Source organism: Euleptes europaea, chromosome 3, assembly GCF_029931775.1.
Source record: "Euleptes europaea isolate rEulEur1 chromosome 3, rEulEur1.hap1, whole genome shotgun sequence".
Classification (NCBI taxonomy): domain Eukaryota; kingdom Metazoa; phylum Chordata; class Lepidosauria; order Squamata; family Sphaerodactylidae; genus Euleptes; species Euleptes europaea.
The window spans coordinates 86,188,712-86,205,492 of record NC_079314.1 but is presented as its reverse complement, the minus strand read 5'-3'; the positions used below and the strand labels follow the sequence as shown (position 1 = coordinate 86,205,492).

The window sequence follows — 16,781 nt, the reverse complement described above, 5'->3', positions numbered from 1 at the left end:
TTAATTTTACAGAGATGTTTATATCAATACAGAGTTTGATCGTTTGTATTTGTAATTGATTTGGATGGAGTTTCTTGTGTCACCGCTCTTGGATCACTAGATAAAGCAGAAATATCAGTCACAATCTTAACTATTGGCTCAGACCATTCTTGCAGGGAGTTGTGGAAAGAGTAAGGCAACAGACAGAATCTGAAAGTTCACTCTATACTTAGCACCTTTGGGGCACTTCACACATTCCATTTGTATGCGTACACATAATATATTTCACATGGCACTCAGATATTAGGCACTCAGACACTGACCAATCAAAACCTGAATTGCAAATACCATATTCATTAATATCATGATTATAACTAACAATTCAGAATCACGCACATGTGTCCATTTTTTGTGGCATTTAACTGTCTGATTAGAGTTCAAGAAGGTCAGAAGGAGGAGAGGAGATAGTAAAGAGATAATTAACTGAGTAAATACATAACTGATAGGAATGTTTACTCTCAGCAGATTGGATACATTAATACCAAATAAGATAACACCAAAGTGGTGTTTGCGCTAGTCTCATTGCTTGCTCATGGAAAGGGGGTGAGCTTTGACTTGGTTCTATATAAACAAGTGAATCTTGTTTTGCTTGTATGTGCTGGCTGCAGATTGGGTGAGATGGAAGCAAATGCAACACTCCACTCTACTTGCAAAGGCAGCACTACCACTAGGCAGACAGAGGCAAAAGCTTTGCCTGCAGGCAGGCAGCAGACAGTGCTGTAGACTGGAGTGGATGAAAGCACTCCCTCCCACCCAGTGCCAACCAGTATCTGTCATGCTGTGTGTGTACTTGTTGTCAATAACACAAGGCAGGAACAATTAACAGCAGCCAAACCGCACAAGTTGTGGGAGAGCCAATGATGAGGCTAGATCTGGGATCTCTCAATGCCATTAAAAATTAAAAGATGAAAGACAGCTTGATTTGAAGGAGTTAGACCTTTCCTCCCATTCTTTCCCCAATAAAAATGAGGATGCTTTCTCTTATCTGCCTGACATTTGCAAGAGAGGATCCATTAGGTGAGTACAATCCATAACCTTTTTACTCCAGTTGAATGGTAAAGACAAGTTATACCACTAAATGTATTGCTCATCAAAACCAATGGAAAAGAATACATATAATAAAGAAAGCACAAAACATGTAATGATTGTAAGAAAACAATTACCAGAAGGCCTTAAACGTGAAAGCAAAAACTACATGAAAAAGCCCTGGTGCACATCCCTAGTAAAAATGTAACAAAGAAATGTATTCCATAAGAACACATATTTTTACGAGGAGCCAAGATGGCCGCTGACCCTCAGCACACATGCTCACAATGGCAAGCATGTGTCTGAGCACTCTTAAAGGCTTAAGGCACATAGAACCAAGTGCCAGCAGTTGGCATCATTTTGGATGGGTGTTGGGTAATTTTTGTCATTTGGTTGCTATTATGTTTTAGGTTGCTATTTTAATCACTGTTTTATTGTTGATCAATGTTTTATTGTCCATGTTGTTTTTACATTGTTTTGTGGCTGTTGTAACTTTTTTATTTGTATTGCTTTGTAATTGACTTGGAAGCTGCCTCTGGAGCCTGTTCAAGTTGAGAATTTGCAAGTCAGAAATCTGGGAATTGCAGAGCGTTTCAGGAACACACCCTTAACAAGTATTTTGGGTCCTTCACAGTCATTGCCCCCCCCCCAACACGGTAAATTCCACCCATCAACAGTAATAACTTTCTCGTGATCTCTTATCTGGGTGAAAGAAATATCAGTAACTGAAGAGCCCCAACTAGTGCCAGCAGTTGTTGACGCTTTCAACACACTTCAACCTCTTATTCATGACAGCAACGTGTAAACAAACCACAGGTTTAAGTGAGTTCAGGAGGAGCAGTGATCCAAAGGTACTTGACTGTGTAAACAGAACCATGAAACATATAGCTTTTTCTTTTTAAAAAATAAGCTGTTTATGTTAGGTCTTCGCCTGTTCTGTAAAGTAGGGGACCAGATGAGCAAACAAGTTGTATGGTCCCATCCCAAGCAGAGTAACACCCTTCTAAGTCAATTGAGTGTCCAAGTGAGTCACAGGAAGGGGGTAGAGGTATGCAATCTTTTTTGTTTTCATTTCAATCTTGTTTTTAAAGTATCATGTGTTTTTACTGCATTCCTTGCTTACTTTCATTCACATTCATTTTCCTTTACACTAGTTTCAGTGGGAAACACATTTCAACAGGATACCACACACTGTTAGATCGTAACCGTCTCCCATCCAGTTTAGTTGGATTGCAGACAGATGATGGAGAGGTCTCGGTTTTATTTTAAAAAATTAAAATTCTCCTATGGCAAAGTGTTTGTCAGATGAGGAAGTCAGGGTTACAGATGTACAAAGCAGGAAGAGGGAGGCATTTGGATGCCCCAAGCAAGACACAGGGTTTTTTGCAGGGTTTTTTGCACCCCAAGACCATCAGCAGGGCAGAGACCCCTTTTGCATTGCAAGATAGTAGCTTATCTACTACCGTATCCTTTCCTTTCAATGGAGAAGTGAGTAGGGTGGCAGTTACTATAGCTTCCCCAGTAGGTGAACCTGAAAGTATAGAAAATTCATGGGTATGAAGCATGGGAACCAGGACATCTAGGCTGTGCCACTCTTTCACAGTGTAATCCTAAACAAAGTTACACTCTTCTAAATCCATGGATTTAGAAGAGTGTAACTCTGCTTATCATTGCACTGGAAGTCTATTAAAGTTGTATTTGAATGTTCAGTTTGCACTTCTTTGAAAATGGGCACCTATTCCTTCACAAAAGCAGCAATCCTTACATGAAAGTAAAATTGGACTTAAGTCTGAGTAGTTCTGCTTAAGATTGCTCCAAAGAGAGCAAAGTACAAAATGCTGGGATTAAGTTAAACTGCCTTGTGAATTAGCTCCTTCTCAGGATCATGGGCTGGCCAGCTGCTCTGATAAGGTGCCCTTTCCCCACTGCTAGGGTTGCCAACCTCCAGGTACTAGCTGGAGATCTCCTGCTATTACAACTGATCTCCAGCCGATAGAGATCAGTTCACCTGGAGAAAATGGCCGCTTTGGCAATTGGACTCTATGGCATTGAAGTCCCTTCCCTCCCCAAACCCTTCCCTCCTCAGGCTCTGCCCAAAAATCCTCCTGCCATTGGCAAAGAGGGACCTTGGCAACCCTACCCACTGCTCTCTTTTGTCTTATTGTCACCGAGGTCCACTGTAGCAGGTGCATGTGATGTGTTGTTTGTTTCACAGTGGGATTGGTCTAAGTTTTGCAGAATTCTGCAATTCTCCATGAGATATTTTTTTAGGGAAAAATTGTTGGTGTAAATTATGTATGAAATAGCAAGTGGGAAGAAAATTTAGTGATAATGCAGCAGAAGAAAATAAAAACCAGTCTAATCAAGGGGCAACCTTTTTTTGCCTGTGATAGCGCCCCATAACCTGTTGTTTTTAAGATATGTGATCCAATGTAGATACAAAATAGATGCAAAGGTAATCCAGTCGCTGCACATGTTTGCACTTCAATAGACCGTAATATCGAGGCATCACATGGGTACTTGTTTTCCATATCTGGATCTATGCTTGCAATGTTTACATGGCTCAGGCTCCTATGGGATATAAGAAGGGATAACAGGGTCAGGGTGTTTATCAGGAAGCAACGTTAATGACCCCACATGCACACTTTTCCAGCCACAATAACATTAATAGTCTGGACCTTGTTTTTCACTGTCAATTTTTCAGAGACAAGAGTTAACTCATTAAACAAAAATAAACCATGGGCTGAGTTTTGGCTCATGCTCACCACTAGAAATAGAAGCTGTCTTTTGCACAGTTTGGGAGTTTGGAAGTTCTGATTTGTTAAAGCAGGGGAGGAATTAGACTAAACATGGTTTATATTAAACGGAACTTGCCACCCACATATTTCAGGGTGGGTAAGGTTTCAAAACAAAGCCTCCTGGAAACATGACCGATTCAAGACTACAACGCTGAAGATACTTTTCTCCCGTGTTAGCCTCAGGGAACATCTTCAAGAGACTCTTTCAATAGGGGTCTGGTATTTCAACAGCAAACTATACTATGTACATGTCCAGAGAGAGCTCTGGAGCTTGTCTCTCCCAGTCTTTCCAGCCCCCTTGGTTTGACTTTAACCAGGCTGTATATGTGGGTTTATCTCCCCATACCGTGTAGGATATTTGATCTAAATACTAGGCTCTGATTTAGTCGTGGGGAATTGTTGCCATTTTTAGGTGCCATATTTTTGGACTTATGGTACAGCATGCTTTTATGTGAGTGAGTTTTTACTACGTTTATATTGTAAATTATATATGAAATTGTGTTATCTCTATGTTGTACATCGCCGTGACCCCCATCATGGCTGGGGGAGGGCAGGATATAAATATAATAAATAAATAAAATGCCAGCACCCAGGGACTTGGAGATCCACCAGAATTACAGCTCATCTCCAGACTACAGAGATCAGTTCCCCTGGAGGAAATGGATGCTTTGGAGGGCATGCTCTATGGCATTGTACCCCACTGAGGTCCCTGTCCTCCCCAGGTCCCCCCCACACACACACACAAATCTTCAGGAGTTTCCCAACCAGGATCTGGCAACCTTTCTGCCCATCCCCTGCCAGTGGCCATGGGGGACCTGGCAACCATACACCTGGAGGATGGCAACCTTAGTCCAACAGCCCTCCTGCCTAGTTGCAAGGAGGAGGCAGGACTCAGAGAAGGGTGGGGCTAAGACCAGGTATACACAAAGGGAAGAGGTAATGAAGGTCTCTGGCAACTTAGGCCAGGGATTGGCCAAGGCACCAGCAGGGGTAGAACCTATTCCAGGATTGGGTACCAGAGAGAGATGGGTGGAGACAGCAGAGGTGAAAAGGGAGACTCCTGATAATGGCCAGGGAGGAGAAGCAGGCTCAGCTCAAGAGTTGCTGCCTGTGGAAGAGAGGAACAAGGTGAAGCAACCCCCTCTGCTTCCAGTTCTGAGTAGGCTTGCCAGGCCCCGTAGCTCCACCGGAGGGAGCTTTCCGGAGCCGTGGCTGTGGCGCGCAAGGTGCAATGCGTGCTCACACCCAGCGCAATGCGCCTACGTCACTTCCAGGTTTACCTGGAAGTGACGTGGACGCTCTAGCGATCTCAGCCAAAACTCTATGGTTTCCATAGAGTTTTATCCGAGATTGCAAGAGCGTCCATGTCACTTTCGGGTAAACGCATGCATGGAGTGCCCGCCGGCTATCAACTGGCCGGTGGGCAGTCCGGTAGATCGGCGGGATTTTACCCGCCACCACCAGGCACTCGGCAACCCTAGTTCTGAGGCCTAGGGAGGACGAGGGTTGCCAGGTCCCTCTTCGCCACTGGCAGGAGGCTTTTGGGGTGGAGCCTGAGGAGGGAGCGTTTGGGGAGAGGAGGGGCTTCAATGCCATAGAGTCCAATTGCCAAAGCGGCCATTTTCTCCAGGTGCAATGATCTCTATCTGCTGGAGATCAGTTGAAAAAGCAGGAGATCTCCAGCTAGTATCTTGAGGTTGGCAACTCTAGGGAGGACATATGGCTCATGGCAAGATGGCAGAGAGGTGGCCAGCCAGGCAAGACTGGGCAGGAGGAGCACCACATTACGCCTGATTAACCTACAAGGCATGAATGTTGACAATAATCCCCAAACTATTTCTTATGCACCACTAATCACTACCTTGTCTTGCAGTTTTCTCAGTTGTAAAACAAGAGCACTTTGAAAGACCCCAAAGAGGCTACCTAAACTTAAAAGCAGTAAGGTTGCTCCTAATGCAAGATTTCTGATGATAACCCTTCCCAGATACTTTAGTGGCTTCCATTAAAGCAGCAGTGCTCAATGTGGTGACCGTGTGCGCCTCGGTGCTTGCCGCTGTATTTCCTGGCTCCTACGGGCATCATCCCAAATTCCCAATTAAAATTACTTTTGTCGAAGGCTTTCACGGTCAGAGTTCATGAGTTCTTGTAGGTTATCCGGGCTGTGTGACAGTGGTCTTGGTATTTTCTTTCCTGACAGTGTCCTTCAGTGTTACTCCTCTGAAGATGCCTGCCACAGCTTCTGGTGAAACGTCAGGAAAGAAAATACCAAGACCACGGTCACAGAGCCCGGATAACCTACAAGAAATGAAAATTACTTTTAATCCAAATTATGTTCTTCCCATTTGGCTAGTCCAGAGTAAACCCTCACAGAGCGAAGAGATAGGTGACGGGCTGCCCAGATGAGGACCAGAAGGTATGATGTGGAAAATGGAAATGGAGCAGGAAAGGAATCCCTAGCCAGGATACAGTGGGGAAGGGCTGGCTGTAGAGGGGAACTGGGAAGAAGAATGTGCAAGGCTAAATTTGGGGATGAAAGCAGGATGGGAGAACAGAAGTCATACTCTGCCTTTCTTGAGGAAGAAGAGGTCAATGTTATCATGTTTGTGATGATTGGAAGATGGTTCTGTGTGGAAGTATTCCAGAGTGGATGGAGGGCGGGGAGTGTTCCTGGAACAAACTAGGGTGGCTATCAAATCTAATTGGCTGCCTGTCTTTGTGACAGGGATAACACCATGTTATCCCTGATTGTATAGGTTATCTTTGGGACTAATCAAAGAAGGAGCAGGTAACGCCAGCTAAAGAAAACAATGGGAACAGTAGATTTTTGAAAAGGCAAATATTCACACAGTTTAAGAATTTTTAAGCCAACAGGGCTTGAATGTTCCACTATTGTTTTTAACCATGTTCTCAAATCTCCAGTCAATGTGACGATGGGGGAGAAGGGGGTCTTGCAATTCAGACTCCAGTCTCCGTTGCTGTGTTAGCAGTTCCTCTCATGGCTTGAGAATGCTGTCAGTGCAATCCTAATCAGAGTTGCATCCTAAAATCCAAGCATATTGGCCTCAAGAATTCAGAAGGCTTGCACTGTGCTTACAGCAGTTGTATGAACTGCAGTATGGGTCATTTCATTGCTGTTATTTCCACTAACTTGTCAGTTAGTGTATAGAGCTGGAATCATGCTATGTGATGAGGAGTGAGGATGACTAGTAATGGCACAAAGGCGTTAACCATCAGATGTTTAAATGGCTTTCTCCTCTACAGCATGTCTGAAGATGAGCAGACACTGGGGGAGGGGCGGATTTCTCAGAGGTGGTAGATCACAGGGGGATTAAAACAATCCTACTGTCCTCCCCATCTCTTAGTTTTTTTTTTCTTGGTATCCCTCTTACTTGTATGTTGGCATATTGGTTAAGAAGGGGAAAGGAGATAATCACATGCAGATATTGGCAAAGATAATGCTATCTTGGTAGATGCCAGTATGATTACCTGGGACCACAAGAATTAAGATGTGTACACCAGTACTCATGTCACCAGTGGGTATTTAAAATGATGGCTAAAACCCACAGGGATTTTCCCAGGTTCAAATAACAATGCGGAGTTACTGGTGAAGCAGCATTGCAGTATCTCAATATGGCTGCCAAGACAATGGAATAAATATAAACTTCACTCTATAAGCATACATAGTCTGAGTTACCAACGAAACCACCCAGTCTATCAGCAGATGTTCTCATTCACCTTACGTGAAGAATGAAGACCTGGACTGAGTTTACTGCAGTCTGTGTATCTTCTCATTGACTTTTATGTGATTTATGTGAATTACCATGTTTACCCAACCCACATCCTCTTCCATTTCCTTTTTTGACAGGAGAGGCTTCATCATGGTGACTGAGGGCCAAACTAGGCACAACATCCTGTTTACATAAATCCACATCTCCCATACAAACCACCTAAAAAGTGAAGCTGGGGGTGAGGGAAGTTGAACCAATGTGGTGTAGTGGTTCAGCTGGAGAGAACCAGGTTCAAATCCCCACTCAGCCACAAAGTTCGATGGGTGACCTTTGGCCAGCCATTTCCTCTCAATCTAACCTACTTCACAGAGTTGTTTTAGAAATAAAATGGTTAAGAGGAGATCCATATAGGCTGTCCTAAATTCCTAAGAGAAAGGGTGGGATGCAAATGTGATAGACTGGCCATCTTCTGGGCATGGAGTAGGGGTCACTGGGGGCGTGGTAGTTGTGAGTTTCCTGCATTGTGCAGGGGGTTGGACTAGATGACCCTGGTGGTCCCTTCCAACTCTATGATTCTATGATCTTCTCCTAGTCAAGTTCATCACAGCCCATGTTGGAGCACAACATGTGGGGGGGGGCACAGACTGTGGGGATGTAAGCCATGGGCTGGGAAAGGATTGGTACCTGCTGCTCATGCTATAAATATCAAAATAAATATCCTTCCACTTCCCCAACCTCACCTTCTAACATTGTTGCAGCAGACCCAGATTTAGTTTGGTCCTGAGGCAGAAACAGACCAGACAGGCATAGATGTTTTCTGGGTACAAGATTGGCTTTGATTAATCACCTGTTTCCTTTGCATCTGTTGCAGATCCCTCCTTTTTCCTACTCCCAATGCCCTCACTTCTATCCATTGGGAATTTTGGCTTCACTTGGATTATTGACAAAGAGTATACATTTGCTGTTCCCACTGCTCTGGTCTCTCCTTTCCGGCCACTGTTTTCCTGCCCCAACCACGGGTGTGTGCACTTAAGCCATCCTTGGGCTTTGGACACCCACTCAACATCCTGACGTTGACTGTGAGAAACTGCTTGTGAGGGTGAGTGCAGGAGACATGCAGAAAGCTCAGTCTGTCATGTATTTTCTTGTTTTAAGGAGTGGGAATTGTAATACTGTTCAAATCAGTCTTTCTTATGGATCCATAAAGCTGAATACAACTCACTAGTCATGTACTAAGGCCTTGATAAATTTTGCTGTCTGCCAGAGATGGCCAAAAAAAGGGTATTATCCACCAGCTATAATGGTGTGCTGAGCCTTACTTCTTAGTATCTGCTACCGATTCAGAGGGATTGGATCGTTTGGTTGTGGCCTAATGAAAATATAGTAAGTGACACACACGCACAAAAATAGACAAAGTCCTTTTGTCTTAGTCAAACAACCTTTTCTCACTAAATCATGGATAGGGTTCACGGGAGGTAAAACAAATAAATTCTTTCTACATCTCTACAGTTACCTATACTGCCAGATGCTTCTGGCAGGCACTAAGCTTAAACACAAGGCATTTCTAGATATAAGAATCGCCCCTCCATCCTTCCAGGTTGATGGTCAAAAGTTAACTAGGACTGTGCTTTCTCTACTAAAACAAAGGATATAAGGAAAGCACAGTAAAATGCAGATTCACTTGTGTACGTGACAAGTGGCATGTCTCCAACGGATGCTCTTCACTGACCAAATGCTAGATTAACATATTACAGGTTACATCATACCTTTGAGCTGGTTAACCTCAATATTAACCCTTGCCTGTCTGAAATGAAACAAAGCTCGCTACCTAATGCTCAACATGGTGGGTTGCACTGATCTTGGTGAACCACAAGCTGTGAAGCCCTTTGCCTAACCCTGCCCAGTTCCTTTTCTAATGATGGTTAGATCAGATGTTCCTGCTATTTTTCTGTGGTTTTCCATCCTTAGTGAATGCAGAATATTTTCCCATTGCTCTGAGGAGGCTGAGAATTCACCATAAGATCTTCAGGCTTCCAAGGGCTCAGGAAGGCACTGGAGTTAAAAAGTCTTCATGATGAAGATACATATTGGAACCCTTTAAAAGCCAAGAAAACATAAGAGTTGTAGCTGGAAGAGCATTCCCATTGGGACAAAATGTAGTGAAAGAGGAACCCTGAGGGTGATGAGGCTGTGATTAATACCACAAGTGTCTCCATAACCAAACCAATATAGCAGGATTTCCTCTAGAAACTGATGTCATAGCCACCCATGGAAATAACTGCTAAAACCTTTTTTTAACATATTGGAATAAAGCAAGGGTCTGTTGAGTGACAGATGCTTAAGGGAAAACTCCTTTGGTCTCTCCTTCGTGCACCACCCGGGTTTCCCCCATATTTTCTGCTGTCTTTCCCAACCTTGCTTTGATTGCTTCGATGTTTTGGAAGAGATCCAAATATTTCCATTCCCCACCATATCAGCACCATTTCCCCTACCCCAGTCTCTACAATGGCCACCCTCGCCCCAGCAACTAAAGAGCCTTTTTGAGGGGTGTTTTTTTTAAAAAAAAAAAAAATAGTTAACTCCCTGAACTGGCTGACCCAGGCTAGCCTGATCTTGTTGGATCTCAGAAGCTAAGCAGGGTCGTCCTTGGTTAGTATTTGGAAGGCACTGGCAAACCACCTCTATTAGTCTCTTGCCTTGAAAATCCTACGGGGTTGCTCTAAGTCGGCTGCGACTTGGCAGCAGTTTACACACACAATTGGCGTATTCATATACCAGGGTATCAATTTACTGGTTTACAAACAAAGGTTAAAAGAGGCCTTCCCCAGTGGCAGAGGGGAAATTGCCATTGTGGGGAGTGGAGTAGGGAAAATGCAGAGAAGCCCACCATGTGGAAGCCCCGTTGCCCCTGTGCTGCATTGACAGCTGCAGGGACAACAGGGACACCACAAGAAAGCATTCCCATGTGGAAGTAGCTTTCATCTCTCTTAGGCCATGCTCACACAGACAGTTAAATCATTTTGCTTTTGATTTAATTTTATGTGCTGCTGCTTATGGTTCGTTTCTGTCTAATTACCCTGTGTCCGCACACCCTTGGGGTAATAGGGCAAGAGGATTTCTCAACTGCTGCAACTGTTTCCCAACATTATGTGAGTTCTCTGTCTATCTCTCTCGTGCACTGTTATCCTACCCATCCTCCAAGGAGCTCAGGGTGGACTTACATGGTTCTCCTTCCCTCCCTTTCTACAAACAATCTTTAAGCAGAATTGCATGATTGCTCAGAGTATAATGTAGAAAGATCCTCTCTTTTTGAACTGGAGAAGTGGACGTGAATGAACATTTAACTACAGGACTAACAGGGGGGTGTTCTGTTCTTTTTCTCATCTCCCAGTATTGTAGCAACCAGAACTCAGAGTGGTGTAAAGCAGCTTCTACATGGCAGTCACAATATATCAATCATAGAAGTCATAGAGTTAGAAGGGGCCATACAGGCCATCTACTCCAACTCCCTGCTCAATTATTCTTTTTCCTGTCCCAAAACCCAGTTCTTGTACTAACTGCTCCAAAGAAAATGCCCCCAGGAAAAATGCACATTCAGAGCCTGGGGGAAGTTGTACTCAGAAATAATCTTTGGACCACCCCAAACATGCATCCCCAGACTCCAGAGACTGTCCCCCTACAAGGGACCATGTACTGATGCCCAGTCCAAACACTGGCTTTGGCACCAAGAGCTTCTATTTGGGTTACCTCCAAGAAGCTTATATTGGGAAGAAGTTCTGAATAAGAATCCAGAATGGCTGTATGCCCACTGCACCCTGAAATAAGTTTTGAACCACCATATATCATACACCTTCATATTTAGGGGACTGTGCCCTCCAAGTGGACCTATAACCTGTACATGCCAACTTGTAGCAGAAAGTCTGTGGAGGCTGGGGATGTGTGATTAGGTGTGGTCCAAAGATTATCTTGGGAACCAGATCTCCCCCCTCACCCCAGTTTCTGAATGTGCATTTTTCTTGGGGGCACCCCACTTTGGAACAAGTAGCACAAAAACCGGGCTTTGGACCAGGAAACAGCATAGGTCTCTTTTTAGGGGAGACTCCTCTGAATGTGGGGGTATGTGGGTGTTCCAAAGCTTATTTGGGGGTACAGACCTTTTGAATTCTCCTCCATATTTGTGGTTAAATTTACAAATAAGGAAACAGGAAGTGTGAATATTAACTGGGACCCAATTTCAGCCTCTTCTATCATGACAGTTACTGCCTCTTGTATTCCAGTCCAGTGATACTGGCAGACAACCATTATGAGGAAAGGTGACTGAGCCCTGTGATCAATGGAGTCAGAGGTTTGGTTGTAATTCTAAGTTGCTGTCTTAACTCGTTAGTTCCACACTATGTTCCCGCTACCAGAATGTAGCAGAATGACTTCAGTAGCCTACAGTAGCCATAGTAATGCCCATCTGCCATTTACTGTATTTAACTGCAGGAAATAAAGATGGCTAGTCTTGGATAGCAAAACAACAAATGGCTTCAAGTGGCTTCAAAGCACTTTCAGTAGCACATGGAAATTTGGTCCCTGTGGTTAGTCAATCATAAGAAATGGCTCAACTATGGGTCAGTTTCCACATAATGGACAGGGCTAGCCTTGCTACAGGAGGACACCATTTGGGATTTGCTATGGGGGATAGTCATGCAGCTATTTTCCCTCTATCCAATCATATCCTTTTTTAAAGGCTAGGTAGGGTTCATTCTTCTAAAACAAGGAACTAGCAAAGGAGTTAAAACTTACAAGCCTCAAAGCAAATATTCTTTATTTTACCTGAGAGGGATGCCAGCTAAAGCCTCAATGCAAAATCTGAGTATTCACAGGGGTAGGAGAATTCCTATGGGTCTTCTCCTGAATTTGCCATTAGATTAGTGAGAGTCAGATTCCCTAAGAGTTTCCCTTTTGCAAGCTTGATTGTAGAATCACAAGATGACATGGGCTTCAGGGAAAGAGGAATTGTATTTGTCTTCAATTATGACATTGTCACTAGCCAGAATGGGCCAGTTCTTACCAATACATAGTATATAATGGCTCCCCTCCTAGTGCCCCAAATCACTTCCAGGGACTGGGTAGGGTGAGGAGGCCATCAGCTAGTTTGAACTGGTCTGGTGTCCTTTTCTCTACTGAACATCCAAAATAACACTATCACAATGTCTAGACAGCTTATCTCCATATCTCAAAAATGCTGTACTGAGCTTTTGAAGGAATTTACTGTCTTTTACTACTAACCTTCACAACCCGCCAACTGGAGAGTCTTTTCAGGACAACATACTGTAACTTTTTTCTAAGTTAGCATTATATGGCTACGACCATCTATGGGGAGGAACATGGATAGTTTCTTGACCACATTGTGGTTCAAGGGTTTGTTGTTTTGAATGTGGTCTTTTGTACTAGAAAGAAAGGGAATTAAACTTACCACTATATATAACAAGCCTTTTAAAAAAGTTGTCTCTATAATTATCTATGTACACTGGTGGGATGGTCACTGGGGAGGCATCTTCCGCTCACAAGCATGGTAGCATAACCACAACGTCCTCTCACGTCCTATTTTGTTTGCCTTCTGAAGAGCACGGCTGAAATTCTTTCACGTTATATGCTAAAGCAGCAAAGCAATGCAGCTCTTCTCCCTATCCTTTTATAGTGATCTGGTTCTTCTAGAGCAGTAACTTTAGATGGGCCAGTTCCCCCATTTACTTTTCCTATGTACAGTGCCAATTAGGGGTGTGCATTTTCAGGTTTCAGGTTTATCGAACTGAAAATAATCCCGAAAAAGGCCTTTTTGGCTTCTTTTGGGTTTAATTTAAGCCGAATATGAAAACTGGGAATCAAGCCTAAACTGGATAGCCGATTGCCAAAAAAGCCAAATAGGTATTCAGCTTTTTTCGGCTTTGGTTTTCTCCAGGTTTTCCCTATGGGAATTTTTTATGAGCTCTGGGGGAGGCATTTTTCAAGTTAGACTCACCAAATTTGCAGCATAACTGCAAGGAACTCTCCTTGCATGAATCCCAAAGTTTGGTCAGGTTTGGGACAGGGGGTCCAATTGTATGAGCCCCCGAAGGGGTCACCCCCATTCTCCATAAGAAATCATGATAAAGTTTACAGTGCTTTTCCATGGAGGAGGGAGGGCGACCACTTTGGGACACCATAAAATTAACCCCCCTGTCTCAAACTTGACCAAATTTTGGGGTTCGCTGTAAAAGAGTTAGCTGTAAAAGACAGTACATTCCTTAGCTGTTGCCTACATTTGTGGGACTGTCTCTGATGGTCTAGAGAACTGCTCTATTGTAGTGATTCAGGAAGATTCACATTCCATATCCCATGAACACAGAAGATGATGTTTGGAAAGTCACTACCTCTCAATGTCCAAGGGTGGAATTGTGGAAAACATGGTTGCTATATTTTGAGTGTACAATCACATAATCTCTAAATTATTGAAAATGATGTTTGCTTCATGACCTTTAGCCAGTTGACTTCTTTCTCCCTCTCGGGCACACTCTGTCAGCCTAACCTAGCTCACAAGGTTCTTGTGAGAATAAAATGAGGAAGGTGAGAACTATGTATGCTGTCCTGAGCTCCTTGGAGACAGAGTGAGATTAAAAAAAACAATCTTGGATTTTGCACAGGGGAAGATGCAAATCTCTCCCTCCACTTTCCTGCTGCCACTGGGCAATGTTTATTTCTGTGGCTGTTGATGTACTAGGCTCTACTCTTAAACCTGACCAGAGGCATGCAAGGAGGCCACTTGGAAGTTTTTTTTCCAGGGCTGCTTTTGCTCCCCAACTCACCCTTGTTAGATAATTTACAGTGGGTAGCCGTGTTAGTCTGTTTGTAGTAGTCAAAAAGGGCAAGAGTCCAGTAGCACCTTAAAGACTAACAAAAATATTTTCCCTTGTTAGGATTCCTGACAAGCACTCAGTCCAGACAACTGAGTTCTCTCAGATGTTCACTGTTTCTGGAGCAAGTGACAGGGGGAGGAACCCTGGGCAGTTGTGATACTGGCAAGTTAAAATTCTAGTTGAGTATAATGGAATTGACCTGGATGACCCAGGCTAGCCTGATTTCAGCAGATCTCAGAAGTAGGATTGGCCCTGTTTATTACTTGGATGAGAGACCACAGAGGAAGTCCAGAGTTGCTACATCGAGGCAGGCAATGGTAAACCACCTCTGAACATCTCTTGCCCTGAAAACCCCACAGGGTTGCTGTAAGTCTGCTGTGACGTGACGGCACTTTACACACGCATGATGGAATTCTCTCCCAGAATAGACATACAAAACAAGTTCAGACTCGTCAGAAGTTCGGGTAAATGGAAATGCTGATCACAATAACTTTTGCTTAATACGGAGATCAAACTCAAATGATACATTCAGTTAATCAAACAATATAGCTAGTCAAATTAGAGAAACTATATGCTCAGCATAAAGAAGCACCAGCACAGAAGATCTGTCCAGTGTTTAATTATCATTTTCAGTTTATATAAAGTGACTTGAGTCTTTTTTGTGTGTTTTATGTGCACCTGTGGGTGTTGCTGGATTGTTGTTTTTGTTTTACCAGTTCCTAGCACAGTTGAGCCAATTCCATGTACTGGCCATGTGATAACACGGCTGAGCCAAGGTTCCAAATTAGATTGTTCAACTTTGCAGCTTTAGCGTGGATTCCATGTCGCTGAGGATGGAGAATGAACTTCTGAGGTAAAGATGGGTTTATTCAGGACAAATGGAGACACCCAAGCCTATACCAGTGATCTTCTAACAAGAATTTTAAAAATTTTAAATATCGGTTCCTGTACTTTCAAGGTATTTTAGTAAGGTAGCTCTCCTTCCCTTGCTAGCTGTGTTACTCTGCCATCCCACCTACACTGCTCTTGATAACTCTGGACTGTGAGTTGAGGCAGAAAACCGCAGAAAACAAGACTTGTCTTTTACTCCTCGCTCTGCTCTTTGGACCAATCTTGGCCAGGGGGTGTGCTGTGGTTTCTCTGCTCTGCAGCACTTAGTGCTTCCCCTCAAAGTCAGTCCCTTCCACAGAGACAATGGGACAACTGTTTGAGGACAGCAGCAATCTTCCAGACTAGAGAGGGGGAACGAAGAATGAGCCACCCTCCCCACACAGCTTGTAGAGAATAAATTAGTGAGAGGCATCTCAGACACTCGGTGTCTTTCACTCTCTCCCTCGCCAGCTTTCTAGGTTCTGACACCAACCTGCACTTGGAGACACCCATGGACAGCTAATAGGCAACAGCAGCATCTTTCCTGGGCCTCATTCTGAGGAAGCCTAACAACCCAGAGTCCCATCATCCCGATGGAGGGGGATAAGAAGAAAAAGAGCAGGCTCTCGCCACTGCAATGTGTACCCATTCTGTTTGGGGCTCAGGCCATCCGCTTGCAGCGACAGCCTCTCATACCCATCTGAGGCTCAGGCAGCTGACTCATCAGTGGCTTCTTGTCCCCGTCCATCCAAGGCTCGGTCAAACAAGTTCCAGTGATGGCTCCCACCTGCCTCACACAGGGACCCTGACAGGAGACAGCAGTGATTCTGGGGACCCATCCTGGACTTTTGCCCAGGGCCCCAGAATCACTAGTAAGACCACTCCTGGAGCCACCTCAACTATGATTCACATGACACACTTTACAGTTCTTTCCTACACAGGTAAATCTTCTCCTCTAGTAGATTATATTTATATACTCTGGAAACCATTCTAAATTTTAATCATAACCAGCAATACTTTCTGCTGTTCCAACAATATAAATTCATCCAGAATTAGGTATAATTTTCTTCCTTGAGGGTACTCATAAAAAGGAGCTGCCTGGTATCCTAATGACAGATATTTATTGCAAATGACTTTTCAGTTCTAACCTAACATATTCCAAACCATGTTTGTTCTAAGAGGAGCGTACTCAACCAGGTAGTCCACAGCCCAAAAAAAGAATACGTAACATTTCTCATCTTTTTTTGTTGTAATAAAACATACCATGTAGGGAGTTGGGAGACAACAGCAAGAATAAGAAACATGTATGTCCACACCAATTGCTGAAAATACTTAGTATAACTTTAATGAGGTGCTGGCTTACACAATATGAAGGCAACATGAATGTAGTTACTCCCTTTTGTGTAACTCTGTTAAGGATGGCACTGCTAGGTACCCAA

At 43.7% G+C, this 16,781-nt stretch overlaps 1 protein-coding gene across 1 annotated transcript in view; it reads right to left on the bottom strand.

The window, feature by feature from the left end:
- Positions 1 to 16,781, bottom strand: part of LOC130475183 (matrix Gla protein-like) — a 59,910-nt gene that overhangs the window by 17,815 nt on the left and 25,314 nt on the right. The window lies entirely within an intron of this gene.